General features: G+C 46.9%; 1 protein-coding gene across 1 annotated transcript in view; it reads left to right on the forward strand.

Moving 5' to 3' along the window:
* The window catches only part of FOXO3 (forkhead box O3), a gene marked incomplete at its 5' end in the record, with an annotated part of 14,303 nt that extends 5,100 nt beyond the window's left edge, over positions 1-9,203 (forward strand). Inside the window, one exon of the mRNA XM_010282753.1 lies at positions 8,705-9,203. The remainder of the gene's footprint in view (positions 1-8,704) is intronic.
* Positions 9,204-14,022: the final 4,819 nt, after the last annotated feature.

Consider the following 14,022-nt stretch of genomic DNA (forward strand, 5'->3'; position numbering starts at 1 on the left):
TCAGCAGGATGCCTCTAAGCTCTGTAGCAGAGCTATGCTGGTCATGTTGACTTGTTCGAAAATTACAAGTAAAATACTCCACAGATCAGTTAAATTCACTCATTTTGCCCTAGCATCATCTGGGTCCCACATCATCTTACTGTAGCAGTAGAGTGCACAAGCTACTAATAGCAAAGTCATATAATATTCACACAATTTTGATGATTAACATCTCTGATACAGCAAAATCCTAGTAAACATAACAAAATGCTGGTATTTCATTAGTCCATATCAGTTTGGACTACTTGCTGATCTGTTAGTTAGTGTTCAACCTGTTTCTGGGTGAAATTCATACCGAAGACGAAGGCATAGGTCTGAGGATGACTTATTATTCACTACAACACGTCTTAAAAGTTGAAGTAGGTAGTAGATCTCCATTTGGATGGAGGTTTGAATCAGAGAGCTTTGGAAGCCACGAGGAAGATGTTTTTTGTTCTTTACCAGAAATCTTCGTTTCTGCTCATGAAAGCTGAAATTGGTGGACCTCTTGCCTGAGGACACTGACTGCTTCAGGACCACAGCTGTGCTTCCTCCTCTCTTACTTTCAAAAATGAGGTCTTGGGGTAAGGTTGGCAGGTTTCTTACATGGAGCCAAGATGGGGCTGTCTGCCTTGAAAAAATTCTAAAGGAAGTTCAGGAGCAGCAAATTCTTGTGCTCCGTTTGTAACAGGTTAGTGGTTAAGGCAGTGGTGCGCTTCTAACATTTAAGTGTTGTTTCAGCCAGCCCAAGTTTTGAAAGGTGGTTTTGTAACTAGCTGAACATCATGTGCGCCAAGTTTAGTCTTTGAACAAAAATATCCATGTAGAAAACGTATTTTGCTGGGAACAGGGATCCCATTAACTCCAAGGAGGGCCTGCCCGGAGCAGGCTTCTCGCTCCCCAGGCACACACCAGCAGCGCAGGAGCAAACTCGGTACTCGTGGCCACTGGGGAGGAGAGAGGGGAAAGGCAGGCAGACCCCACTGGGGGTCCCCCCATGTGATCCCGCTGGCCACAGTGCCCCTCGAAGCCCCTTGCAGATGGGGGCCAGCCCTATGCGTGCAGGGATACTGCGGCTCTTGCTGTGTGAAGGCAGCAGGAGCTGACAGCAAATACAATGAATCGCTCGCTCCTTAGGGCTCTTTGGTTTTGGTGGTTTTTTAATCTGGGTTTATGTTTTGGGGTTTTATTAACCCCGTAAAAAGATGGGTAAAAACCGGGATTGCCTCTGCAGGCTTGTGTTGTGAGCGTACAGCAGCTGAAGCCAGGACAGTGGTCTGATCCTGTGGTTTGGGTGTTCTGCTGTTGGTGTTTTATATAGATATATTTTTTAGTACCTCATCCTTTGTCATGTGATTCAGCAGCAATAATTAGGCAGAAACTTGCTGTCCCTGCAGATGCCAAGATTACAGGATGACATACTCTCACCAGATGACAGCACAAATGGGTATTTTTAGAACAGCCCGCATCAACTGGTCTCCCCAGTGCTTTCCTCCCTGGATCAGCAGCACGCAGGTTTTATTACAGAATGAGTCTTCACAAATCATCTTTTTCATGTGAATGAGCCATAATGATTGTTTAGAGCTGCAGATCAGTGTTGCTCCCCAGACGTGCTGTTGCCTGATGGCTGGGACGGTTACAGGTGGTTTTTCTTTTTTCTTTCCTTCTTTTGAGACAGACTTTTAAATAGCCCCCCTAAAAACATACTGTCTTGAGGAAGTGCGTAATAAGAGATCCTTTTTAGAAACATAGCGTCATGCAGCTGAGGAAAGGTCGAAATCTTTTTTCATAGCAATTCAGTACTCAGCCAAGGTGATGAACTGACAGCCGGAGAGGTTTAAGCCTTGTGTTGATGACAGCCAAAGCGCACAGGTACAGCGTAGGCAGCAGGACTGCACGTGTTTGAGCAGCGCTGTACGTAAATAGCCAGCCTTTCTCTTCTACCCTGGGGTGGGAGGACGCTCATGCCGTGCCACCCTGGGCTCCCGGTGCCGCCGATGGAGAGTCTCCAGGAGGATGCTCCCTTCAGCGCTGACCTTGATCGAGTCCCACACGGTGCGTGGGGACACTGACCCCATTAAATCAGGTACCTGCGGCTGGGTGGTGGGAACGCTCCGCTCCGGTTCAGCCTACAGGGGCTATTTAATCAGCTTTTCCACTCAGATTACCGCGCAGGGTGGCAGTTGTTGGCGTCTGGCGGAGCGGACATCTGCTGAGCAGTAATCGGACCGAGACGCAGCTCAGCTAACGGAGGCTGCTGCGTAGCCGCGGTTGTCTGCCGTTAGTCCAGGAAAAAAGCCACTTTTCCCAGATGCTGCTGTGGAGAATGGCTTGCGTTTATGCACTTTTACAGCTGAGCTGAGTATCTTGCCCATTGTTTTTCCCCTTTACTGCCTGCTTCTCCTGGCTTTCATAGGTAATTTATTTCATACAAATGTAGAGAAAATCTGGTTTTGAGGAAGGACCTTCCCTCTCTTGTCTTTTCTACCACTTGATGTCCTGCCTTATATCAACATGGTGGAAATCCTTTTGTGTGACTTCTGTGAGCATTATTGGCCTGTCATTTTGAACTTACTGCAGAGTATAATGAGAAGACTCCATAGCAGGGAGGATATTTTTAAAATGGGCTTGGTACCTGGCAGAGAAAAAGAAACTGTCTATGAGGACATTCAGAATAAAGAGTACATAGCACATTTCCATAGCACTATAAACGCATAATTCGGGATGTTTCCAGCCATGCAAGTACCTTTTACTCTAAAAAGCGTCTCTTATTCTTCAGATTCAAAAGTGCAAGCAAAATCCTTCTCTGATCTTGCACAGTTATCCATCCTTTTCTGATCCACAGTAGAGGTCTCCCTCCCAGTACTCCCAAGTGCCTGAAGAAAGCACCATTATAACAGCCGATGTACTTAACCCTAGGCAGAAGATGTATTTTGCAAGCATTTTTGGCCTTCTTCCTCTAGTCCAGCAGCATCTTGCCTAAAAGGTGCTGTGTTGAACACCCAGTCATGTGTCACCCATAACTGGCAGGATCTCCACCCCACTCCTCAGGCCCCTCAACGAAAGGCAGGGGATAAAATTTACCATAAGGTTGTCAAGTAAAAAGCCTGAAGACCTTGTAGAGAGATGATGTCCCGTATCTAAACTCTTCTCTGTTGGCCAGGGCAGAGGATTGAACCCAGCCAGATGCGGTGATTCTAACAGCAGCTGGGTATCGGCAGTGCTTGTGCTGGAAAGCTGGCACAACTGCACACTGACATGTCTGTAGGTGTAAAAACAAGTGTACCAGCATATGGTCTTCTCGTATGGGCGACCACACAGGGACGTATATAGTGGAGTCTGCATGTGCCCGCTCCTCTTGCAAGCAAATGCAGAATTTCCTGTGAAATTGGTTGTTCAGTATGAGGTCCTGATACGTTAAGAAAATCACGATCTGCTTTTCCTTTTAAGTATGTGAGCATAGGTGGACCATTTTCTCTCTGGGTGTCTCCTTTTCATCTGTAAAATGGGTAGAAGGGACCTTACCCACCTTTGGGGATAAAATGAACTGCCCAGAGGAGTGGTGGACTCTCACTTTCTAGAAATATTCTACACTTGGCTTGACAGGGCCCTGAATAACTTAGGCTAAAGCCCTGCCTTCAACAGAAGGTTGGACCAGATGATGCTGAGTCCTTTCCAGCCTGGACTTTTATGATTCTGTAGACAAGTGGGATATCTGAATAACACATATATCAATAGTTGTGGCACCTCACTGCAGTTCTGGGTAAGCCTTTCATCCCAGGGAGCTGATACAGGGTGAAAGAATGATCTGCTGTCTTTAGTTACATTCACTTCCAAAATACTTGGTTGTCTGCTATGGTTTGCAATGTTTCTTGGAGTGGAAGAGCAGCCACAGAAGAGACACTTCCGTGCTTTACGTGCCTGCGCAAGTACCAGCACAGCAGCTCTGTAGCTCCCATAAGCCTCAGTTCTGTGCTGGCGTTCTTCCTCTTTCCATCCTTCTCCCTCACTCTCTGCCCCTGACTCTGAGCTGGAAAAGATCTATTTTTATGAGTAGAACTTAAAGAGAAGAAGTAAAGTTGCAACATGGCTGAAAGTTCAGGAAAGAAAGCACATTAAGCTGCCGGCTCTTTTTCTCCCCTTGGGCTTTGCACCCTGACCGCAGCGTTGTCTGTCAGCACGGAGCCATCCTGGTGCAGCGTATGCCAAGCCGGTAGGGCATCACCGTGGCACACCTGCCATGGCATTGGGATTCCTAATTTTTATTCTGCTTGAACAAAAAAAAATTTGCTGCAATTCTGTCATTGTAGAAGGATTGGCCACAGTAGTTAACCTTCCTTGCTTGTTTCTAAACAAATACTGTGTATTCTTCATTCTTGAGCTGTGAAACCTTGGGCAGAATATTAACTCACTAACACGTAATCAAGTCTGGCTTTTTGAGCCTCCCCCCATTTTGGAGTAGAAGCTGTACTGCTGGCGGCGATGACAAATCAAGGGGCAGAGGCACCAGAACGAATGCACATCTGTCACTGAAGGACTCACATTTCCTTCAAGATGTTTGCATCCCAAGTCTCTGGGCAGTAAAAGTAATTATTGGGATTTCCTTTCCCTGGGGAGTTGTTATGGAGTGGTACCCAGGGAAAACGCTTGTTTTACAGACCTCTAAGTGGAGGTGTTTTCCAAAATGTGATCCACTCAACAAGCCTTCCAGCCAAATCAGGAGGTCCTTGGTAGGCTGCCATACAGAGGAGCTGTGTGTTGGTAGTGTGGTTTCTCATGCCATAATTACATAAAGGAGCACGTAACTTTTAACAGAAAACTGTATGTGCTGATTTTTACTGTATGTGCCTACTGATAAACCTACCGCCGGTGCGTCTTATCTGTGCCTTGCTCTGGGGAGCATCCATGCGTCTGTTTGTTCTATTCTGAAGAAATTTCCAGTGCTGTGTAATTGGCACCGCTGGGAATCAAAGGGAGAAAGCAACAGGCAGCAGATGATCCTTCAGAGCTGCTCTGGCAGTGCACGAGCTGGCATAGGGCTTGGGAGATGGCCGTCCCGTTAAGTGGTGGCATGATGTGAGACGGAGGTGAGGAAATGTTGTTGCCAGAGGGAAATCGCAACAGCCTGGCCACAGCGTAAAGCAAGGGCAGCATTTGTAACTCGTCGGTAGCAAGGTAGAGGATGGGAAGGCAGAGTAAAGGATGGAAGGGGCTTCTCATCTCCCCCATAATTGCTTGCAAGCTGAAGAATTAGAAAATGCAGAAAGACTTGCTTTACACTCTTCCACCAAATAGGATAAACAGATTTAGCATCTAGGGTTCAAAACGTCGGTGGGACATGACAAAGCAGGAGTTCGTCCTCACCCCTCACTTAATGCTTTTTCTGTTTTAAAGTCATTGTTTTCACCAACCACATGCATATATGCTGGCATAAGCTATAGCTTGATATGGTACTATGGGTTCTTCTAATGTCCAGCAGATGAATCTTGTTCCAGCCTTCTGTGCCCCGGGGGTCAAAACAGCCATGGTGGAATGGCCTCTAACTTCCAGTGTGTGCGTGCGTGTGTGTGACAGAGCCCAGGTATTGACGCAGCTGTGAAGACTGCACTCCAAAAGAAAGCCTGTGCTTTCTTCAGAAGAAAACCTTAAGAAAAGGAAGTCTAAGAAACTTTGGGAGAAAGTCTAAAATTCCTCCTTCCTTTCCACTCCCTGATGATTGAAAATGGGCTTCAGGTTTGGCAGAGGAGCTTTTCAAGGAGGAACTGAATTTTCCAGGGGGTGGCTTAAGGAGTACAGGCAGGTGATGTTTTCTAGTCATGCCCTTTTTGGAAGTTGCCCCCAGCTGAAGAAACAAGAAACCATGCCACAGGTAAGAGGGGGCTCTACACCTTTGCTGTGGCAAGTTAGCAAATGCTGCTCTAACCCACTAGCCCTGCTAGACTTCATGCATCCCTCCTTGACCTCTGTTCTTACATATTTTTTTGATCACTCCCTGTGCTGATACTTCTGCTGCTGTTAGTAAAGGCAGGAAAAAGGATAAAGTGGGCGCTGGAGTACTTTACCTGGAGAGCTGCGTGTTGCCCTTAGAGGACAGCATCATTCTGGCTCACCAGAGGAGAAACCCCGTCCGCCTCTGCAAATTCAGGGGGATGCTCCAGAGGACAAGCTTTTCCCACGGCTGAGGGGAATGGGAAAAAACCTCGTGGTGGCTCAGGATGCAGCTGGAGATACTTGGGGACAGGGAGAGAGGAACACTGGCGAGTTGTGGTTGAGGACCACTGATAAATGGAGATGTAACCGAAGTGCTTGCTTCCCTGCCTGATACAGTTTTCATTGCTGTGAAGCAGCAGGCTGCTAACTCAGGGTTAACAGGCTTTTTGTGGCGAGACAGAAAGCGAGAGAGTCTGGGTCTATTACAGACTTTAATGAGGTAATTTGAAGGCAGGCAGGTTAAGACTTTGATTTACTCCTTTTCATTTTTTAATCCATTCGCAAAGTCCGTGTAAACAGAGTTGTGAAAATGGAGCGTGGTTTGGTTCTGCTATGAGCAACTTTCACCTCAGCTGTGCGTCTGTCTCCTAAACGTTGGTACTGTCTGAAGGACGGGTGTCCTCAGGAAAAAAAATAACAGGCAGTGCCGCTTCCACAAATGATGCTCATCATCATCCCTCCATCTTCCAGTTTTTTCTCTTGTCACTTTGTTTCATAGTGTAATATCTTACATACTTTTTTAATTTAAGCATTAAACACTACTCTGGTACTTCATCGGCAGTTTCTGTACTTGTTTGCTTTTAATTAATAGCTCTGTTCAAAGTCAGCAAGACTTCTCCCATGTGCCGAAATTGAGCCCGCACTCACTGTAACTGGCGGCTGCACGAGAGCGAGCTGGCTTGCCAGGCTGCGCCGCGCGGGACCCGCACCTCGCCTTCGGATGGGGTTGCGCTTTGGGAAGTCGCCTGTTTCCAGCCCTCCTGGTGCTAAGGCTTTAAGGAGAAGTAGAGAAAAGGACATGCACTTGTTTGAGCTGTATACAAGCCACTAGCCGGGTTTTGCTGGGGGCTACCAGGCCTGTCTGGGTATCTTCTGCTGACCTTGTTACGGCCATCAGGACGCACTCACCAAATGGAGTCGTTGCCAGGCAGTCACATTAATGAACGGTTAGCGTTAATTTGCCCTTTGAAAATGAAGAAATCAATATGTTGATCCAGTTGGAAATCCCTTTATTCACAAAACAGTCTACCCCAAACCTCTCCACATAATTAAGGCTAAAGCCAAATTTTGTTTGGGTGAAACGCGCAATCTGTCTGCTCCCTAAGCTGTGCTGAATGAAGTTCTCCCTTACTGGCGCGGGGAGCAGCTGTCATGCTGTTGCTCTAATAACCATGAGACAAAATGATTAAATTTCCATCAGTCATTTAGTATTATCAGAATAGGTCATTTTAATAAAATGTTATCATAGGATCAGTGCCTGGCACCTTAGAAAAGAGAAGGGCAGTGATGGAGAGTCATCTCGTGACAGCCTCTGAGTGATCCCCCTTGCAGGAGATGCTGGTCTAGATTAATGCAGCAGTCCCCCTAAATCCACCATTTTTCATGAGGGTGCCTGGTAGCAGGATCTTTTGAGAGTACAGACGTTCCTGTAATCAACTCAAATGGCTTTTTGGTTTCAGCAAATGCCTCCTTGTTTTTGCACTGTATAAAAAAATCACCAGTCATTCATCTCGGGGAAAATCCTCAACAGGTTATAAGTGGTGTGAGGGACTAAGCCCTGGTTTCAGAAGCCATTTCAGAGCCAGAAGTTACATGCCGAACAATGCGGATGGCTACCAAGTGGGCTTTCTGAAGCTGTGAAAGGATTTAATGGGAATGTTTAAATGCACATACTTTTGAAAACCCTGTTTGATGCCTGCCTAGATCTTTGAGCCACTGAATACTTTTAAAAACCTGGCCCTTGGCCCCCTTGGTTGCAATGTTCATCTGTTTTCAGTGTTTTACCTACTTACCGTGTCCCTTTGTAGTCCTCTCCATGCTGCATCCAAGGTGTCCTTCCAGTGTCTTTCCCTGTGCGGAAAAGTTTCATGGCTACAGAACAAGCTGGACCCTAACCATGTTTCTAAAGCTGGGCGGACCCCGTCTAGTTGATGGTTGTGTTGTACGAGGAGGAAAATTGAGAACTCCAAAGTCTGAAGCGAAATTCATGGCTCTTCGCTGCTTCTCTTGAGCAGCCTCCTTTGGCTGTCCTTGAAGGGCAGTGGTCGATGTCAAATGCTGATGGAAGACTGGTCCAGCCCTTTGGTGGTGCTGAGAAAGGGCGATTGTGAAAAATGGAGAAAAGCTGGAGGTTCCTTCTGTGCTTCACCTGGAAATAGACATAACAAATAGATGATGCACTGGGTTTCTATAAATCAGACTTGGTTATTGTTTTTCTTTGGAGAGAGGGTTTTTTCTCTCCTGCTTGGGAGCAGCAAGCAGCACATTCAAACCTTGGCAAGGGAGAAGCATTTTCAGACAGGGTCATGGTGCAACTTATTCCTTGCTCTAAGTTTGAAGCTTCTGGGTGCAAACAAATCAAAACTGCGTGTCAGTGTAAGCTGTTGTTGGGTTTGGAGGTTTGCTTGTTTGTCTTTTTTGTTGTGGTGTTTTCCTACATGCAGCAGTCTCACTGTCTTGTCTTCTTCCTCTCCAGGCCCTCCAACTGACACGAGATGTAGAGAGAGAACCCTTTGCCAAATCTGCTGTCAGCAAGTGGACAGTGATACTGTTTACAGCTTACGACCTTTGTGAACCCTGCATTATTTTCCTAACGAAGCAAACTGTTAATAGGCCCCTTACCGGAGTGAAGATCCTCCTTTATTTTTTTTCTTTTTTTTCTCTCTTTTTTTTGGGGGGAATTGAACTCATTCTGAAGTATGCAAAATCTTCCTTTTCTGGGATGGCCAAGCACCTGCTGTGGAGACAATGTTCAGCACCATCCTGTTGAGAACACACTGTGTAGCCTTTACAGTAGTTACTTGTCAATGAGTATGTGGTGTTTCAATATATTAATGATTTATGGGATGTTTTAAGTTGGCTTTTCTTTTTGGAGGTTTTCCCCATCTGCCCACCCTCCCCCCTACAACCTCCAGTTTGATCCTTAGGTTTTTGACCATTTTTGCTTTCTCTCCCTGGGGAATCTGAAGTACTGCGCACACTCAAGGAAATGATCATAACCCAACACAGCTCAGACATCAGGGTTTTCTGAATATACAGTGTTTGTTATACCGATATGAACCGGCTGAATTCCAGAGAGAGGTGATGTGCGTGGCCTGTTTGTTTGTTGGGTTGGTTTGTTTGTTTCTTTTTTATTCTTTCCTTAAATTTAATGGTACGCCCCTGTTTTCCCTAAGCGCCAGACCAGGGTTGGTTGCAAAACAAGGGAAGCTGGCGAGTTTGCCTCTTGGCTCGTGGGGACGGACTGACAGTGGGTGCCGTTGCCCACACGTGCGCCCAGGCAGGAGCCCATTTGCTGCCCGCCGGAGCAGGCTCCCCTCCTGCCGTATGCTAGCCAGGCTGCCCCTACTGCCGCGGCGAGCTGGTAAGGAGTTAGAAGCTGAGCTGCCAGACAAGTTGAACATAGCCACCTGTAAAGATGTGTTTGAAAAAGCAAAAATTAAGGGAGGTACGCCACTTCGCAGAACAGCTGAGCGTAGAGGCTGGGCATCGCCAGGTTGGCTTGCAGTGGCAACGCCGGGAGTTGAGGCACAGGGTCGTTGCAGGGTGTGTTACTGCATCAGTGATCCTTTTTTTTTGTTTGTTTTGGACATATCCTTGATTATTTTTTCCTTCTCATTATGTATAATCCGTTGTGGCAGAAGAAGCAGGAGAGGGAATCGCAAGGTGACAATATCATGCAAATGGCTTTTCATATGAGCAGAGATTGTAACAGGATAAATGACACTGAAAGACAAGGCAGTTTTATATATTTTGCTTCTAAGATTTTCTTTTGTAAAACGAATAATAATAATAATAATGAATAAAAGGTATGGTGCTGTATAGATCCTCTCTATAATCTGGAAAGTTTGATTACTTTTTATTAGTATCTTGTGGGGGGAGGGATACAAAAAAAGAGGGGAAAACACCAATGGTACATAGGAACTCGGTATGAAGAGGTTCTGAATAGGACAGTGTATAGATAATTCTCCAACGCGATATATGAAGGTTTTTTTTTGTGGCATAAAAGCATTATGCATATAAATATATAAATATATTTTATTATGTACAGAAATGGATCATTATGCATGGATGTTAGGAAAACAAACTAGCATTTTAACCCAAAGTCTCAGTGCATGAGTTCCCACCGACTTGTGTCCCATGCAATGTGGAGTGACTCCCTCTCGCCACTGCCACTGCACATGCACAGTCATGCAGACGCATTCATGGGCCCTTCCTCACTCCTTGCTTTCCAGGTCCCTGAGATGATATTGGTGAAACAACAGCTCCCAGTGTGATGGAAGTTTTGTTTTTGTACCGTAGCCCCCACGCTGTTCTCTCGTAAAGACGCACCTCTTGGTTTCTCCCCGCAGTTACGACTCTGTAGACTCTGTGCAGTTGTGGTTATCGTAGCCCTGTAGCATATCAGCTCTTCCAAGCAGCCAAGGGTTTGTCATTCGCCTTTTAAAAAACCCTCTCTTTTCATTTTACACCAAGGTGGTCTATTTGTCAGCGTGGGGACTAGTTAATTACATTTATTGGAGTTAGCTGATGCTCATTGCCCATCTCCATCTGCAGCCAGCTACCCCGGACGCTGGTGTGGCACAGCAGTCACCTGGGCTAGAGGCCGCTTTGCCTATCGGAGTCCAGTTGCAGGCACCTTTTACCAAAATTGGTTGAGAGCTTTATCACCAGCCTCCTCTGAGCGTGTAGGAATAGCTCTCTGCTTCACAGTACACCCCGCAGTGCGAGTGTACGCTGCAGGACTTCCCTCCAGTGCTCCTTTCCCTGAGGCTGCTCTGTGGCTGATGCCCTGCGGCTGGGCTTGTGCCCCTGCCCCGTGGTTTCGGCCACCAGCAGAGCTCACTCGGTGGCTCCCCGTGCCGGGGCACAGCATTTGGCCCCTGCATGGGTGAGCCTCCAGTGACACCCAGGGTGCCTGCCCAAAGTACCACCGACCAGGTCGCTGACAGCACTGGTAAGGCCTGACTTGATGGTATGGCAAAGGTGACCAAAATCCATCGTTCTATTTTTTTTCTTGGTACAGATGCAGTTCTTGTTAAAGGCAAGGGAGGCTTGTTAGCTCAAACCAAATGGGGGCAACTTCCGCTCTGCTTCGGCAGCCTACCCCCCTTGATTGAGTTCAAGGGACCTCGCTCCCGCTGGCAGAAATGAGAGGGAAAGCTATGGTCCACTCTGTTCAGAAAACAGGAAAAACCCACTTGATTTAGAGACAGCCCATCAGTGGCAGAGAAGGGAAAGAAAAGCATTGGCAGCTGAAAGGCTTAACCTGCCTCCCAGCAACATCAAGGAAAGCATTTCCATTGGCGTGGCCGGGACACCTTGAGCCTCTGCTTTGGAGAACATCCCAGCAGTTGCTGAAGAGGGGTGGACTTGGCCAACCTCTTCGGTTTGGTTTGGTTTGGTTTAGTTTCTGTTGCTCATTCTGAATTTTCAGATGGAAGTGCCTGGCGTCAGGCACCAAATGTCGGGGTCTCCATCGTGGTCGCAGGGGGTAAGCTGCTCTGCCCTCGTCGCTTCCTGAAGGAAGGAGAGGTGCCAGGTCCCCCCAGGCCCAGGGGAAGGTCACCAGCCTCTACACCCGCTGAGGTGCCCAGCAAACGCCCTCCTCTCCAGAGGTGCTAAATAAATCTCGCCGAATTCAAAATATAGACTTGAATGGCTAATTTTGGGAACCTACCTTTTGAAAATTTGGCCTTCTGAGTCTTTGAACATGTTTATGCCTAGAAGTTTTCCTTCTGAAACCATGTAAAACAGATAAAGGTCCCGAACAATTACGTAGTTACCATTTGAACACTTGGTCTAAACAAAGGGTCTAAAAAGGTGACATTTATGCAGTTCCTAGTCACAGGTTTGGGGCTTGATTTAATGGTTTTGTAAAAAAATTTTTTCTTGAGAATAATTGGATAGTTGACCACTGCTTAACTCCAGAAATTTTTGTGCCACCGCTTCAAAAAGTTACCTTTTAGGTCATGTATTTCTCTAAAATGATGTCATTGCTTGGCAATTGGTGTCCTGTAAGTGTTTCTGGTACACGATATACCTTAGGAATTGCCAGCAGATCTGAAGGGGGACCAGATACATTTCGTTACTATGGGTTGGAAAAAATGGATTGTACATTTGGCTTCACATGTTTAACTTTTTTTTTTAAAAGTTGCATGATTGGAAAAAAATATGTATACAGTATCTGTAAAACTGTTTTATCTGTTTTTGTTTCAAGCCATGTAAATTGGACGAATATTAAATCCACAGCCTTACCGCGCATGGCCATCTTTACGTACCGAAGAGCTGAACAGTTTATACTTTTCATTTGGGCTATCTTGTACTTTCATTTGAAAGCAGACACTCATGTTGCAGTCTTACTGAGGATTTTATATTTTAAAAAAGAGAAAAAAGATGCTGCCCTGGAGGAATATACTACCTTGCTACACAGAGGTTGGAAGGAAGTTTGTTTTGGAGCAAAACCTGCCCCTTTCCAAACGAGATAGAGATGCAGTGCTTACTCCACGTGGTGTTAGTAGATATTGCCTTGTGTATTCCATTTTAAATTGTAATCTAGTTTGTAAAAGAGATGGTGACGCATGTAAATAAAGCGTAATGGATCTCTACATTGCACATTTGCCTTCGCTCTGTTCTGTTGTGTCACGGACAGACAGCTAAACGCAGGACCTGGGGAAAGGGTGACTTTGGAGCAGCGGGTGAAACCGGCTGGTGGGGGCTTGGGGCTGGGGAGGGGGCCTGATCCTGCATGCACTGGAGTCTGTAAATGCCTGTGTACGTGGGCCTCTGCGCTTCAACCCTTCAACCAAGCCAGCGTAGTTTTGGTGGTCAAATAAACCCCAACAGGATCATTATTTACTGCGGCTAAAAATCATCAACGTTCACTTGAGCTTGAGGGGCGAGGAGGTTGGCTCCTGGGATGGTGGCTGCACCCAGCAGCTGCAGCCCAGCTCGCCCGTCCTGGGAGACAACCAACCCAACTGCAAATGAGCCAGTTACGCTCCCCCGTGGGCTTGGCTGGGTTTCAGCCTGTCTCTGAAAAATGTCTCGAGTACTTGAAACCACCCGTTTGGTATTTGGGATAAGAAAACCAGCAGCCTGAATCAGCAGAAAGTTACACCGAGGGCTGTGGCCAAGGCACAGGAGAGCGTGCTCAGAAACATGAGACATGTCAACAAAAAACTCTTCTCCCACCCTGACGGGAAGCCACAGATGTATATGGGGTTTTTTGGAGTCATTTTTCAAGAGCAAATGATATTTTCAAGAAAGAGGAGCCTTTTCATGCAGCAGGAAGGGGTTTCTCGGGACTGCGGGGGGACGACCCGTCCGTGCAAAGCCCACGGGAGCGTTGTGCTGAAGTACTGCAGTGTGAAGAGCAGCTTGGGGACATCCTTCATTTAACATAGGAAGAGCTACTCGGAGCTTTGTCTTAACTAGAGGTAGCCTGAAATATTACCAGATCCAGTCAGAACATAGCCTTCGGCCAGGATGAAGTGTGCGTTAGCCTTCCCGGAGTGAGCGCGCGCTTGTCCTTGCAGCAACTGCAGCTTCTCCTCAGAAGCGGAGCTGTTGCGCTTGGTTTTTCTGAAGGTTCCTCCAGCAGTGCTCTGACAGGGAAGGACCCGCGTCCTCCGCCTCGTTGGCATCGCCCCAGTGGTATTTAGGACAAATGATGAGGGCGTTTGGCCTGGTGAGGTGTCAGCTGGAAGGGCCTCAGCTTTGACCTGAATTTAGGCAGGGGCGGCAGCAGCAACGAGGAGCTGATCAAATCCTTGGCTAGTTTTGTGCTGAACC

The sequence above is a fragment of the Phaethon lepturus genome, unplaced genomic scaffold (genome assembly GCF_000687285.1).
Source record: "Phaethon lepturus isolate BGI_N335 unplaced genomic scaffold, ASM68728v1 scaffold8422, whole genome shotgun sequence".
Classification (NCBI taxonomy): Eukaryota; Metazoa; Chordata; class Aves; order Phaethontiformes; family Phaethontidae; genus Phaethon; species Phaethon lepturus.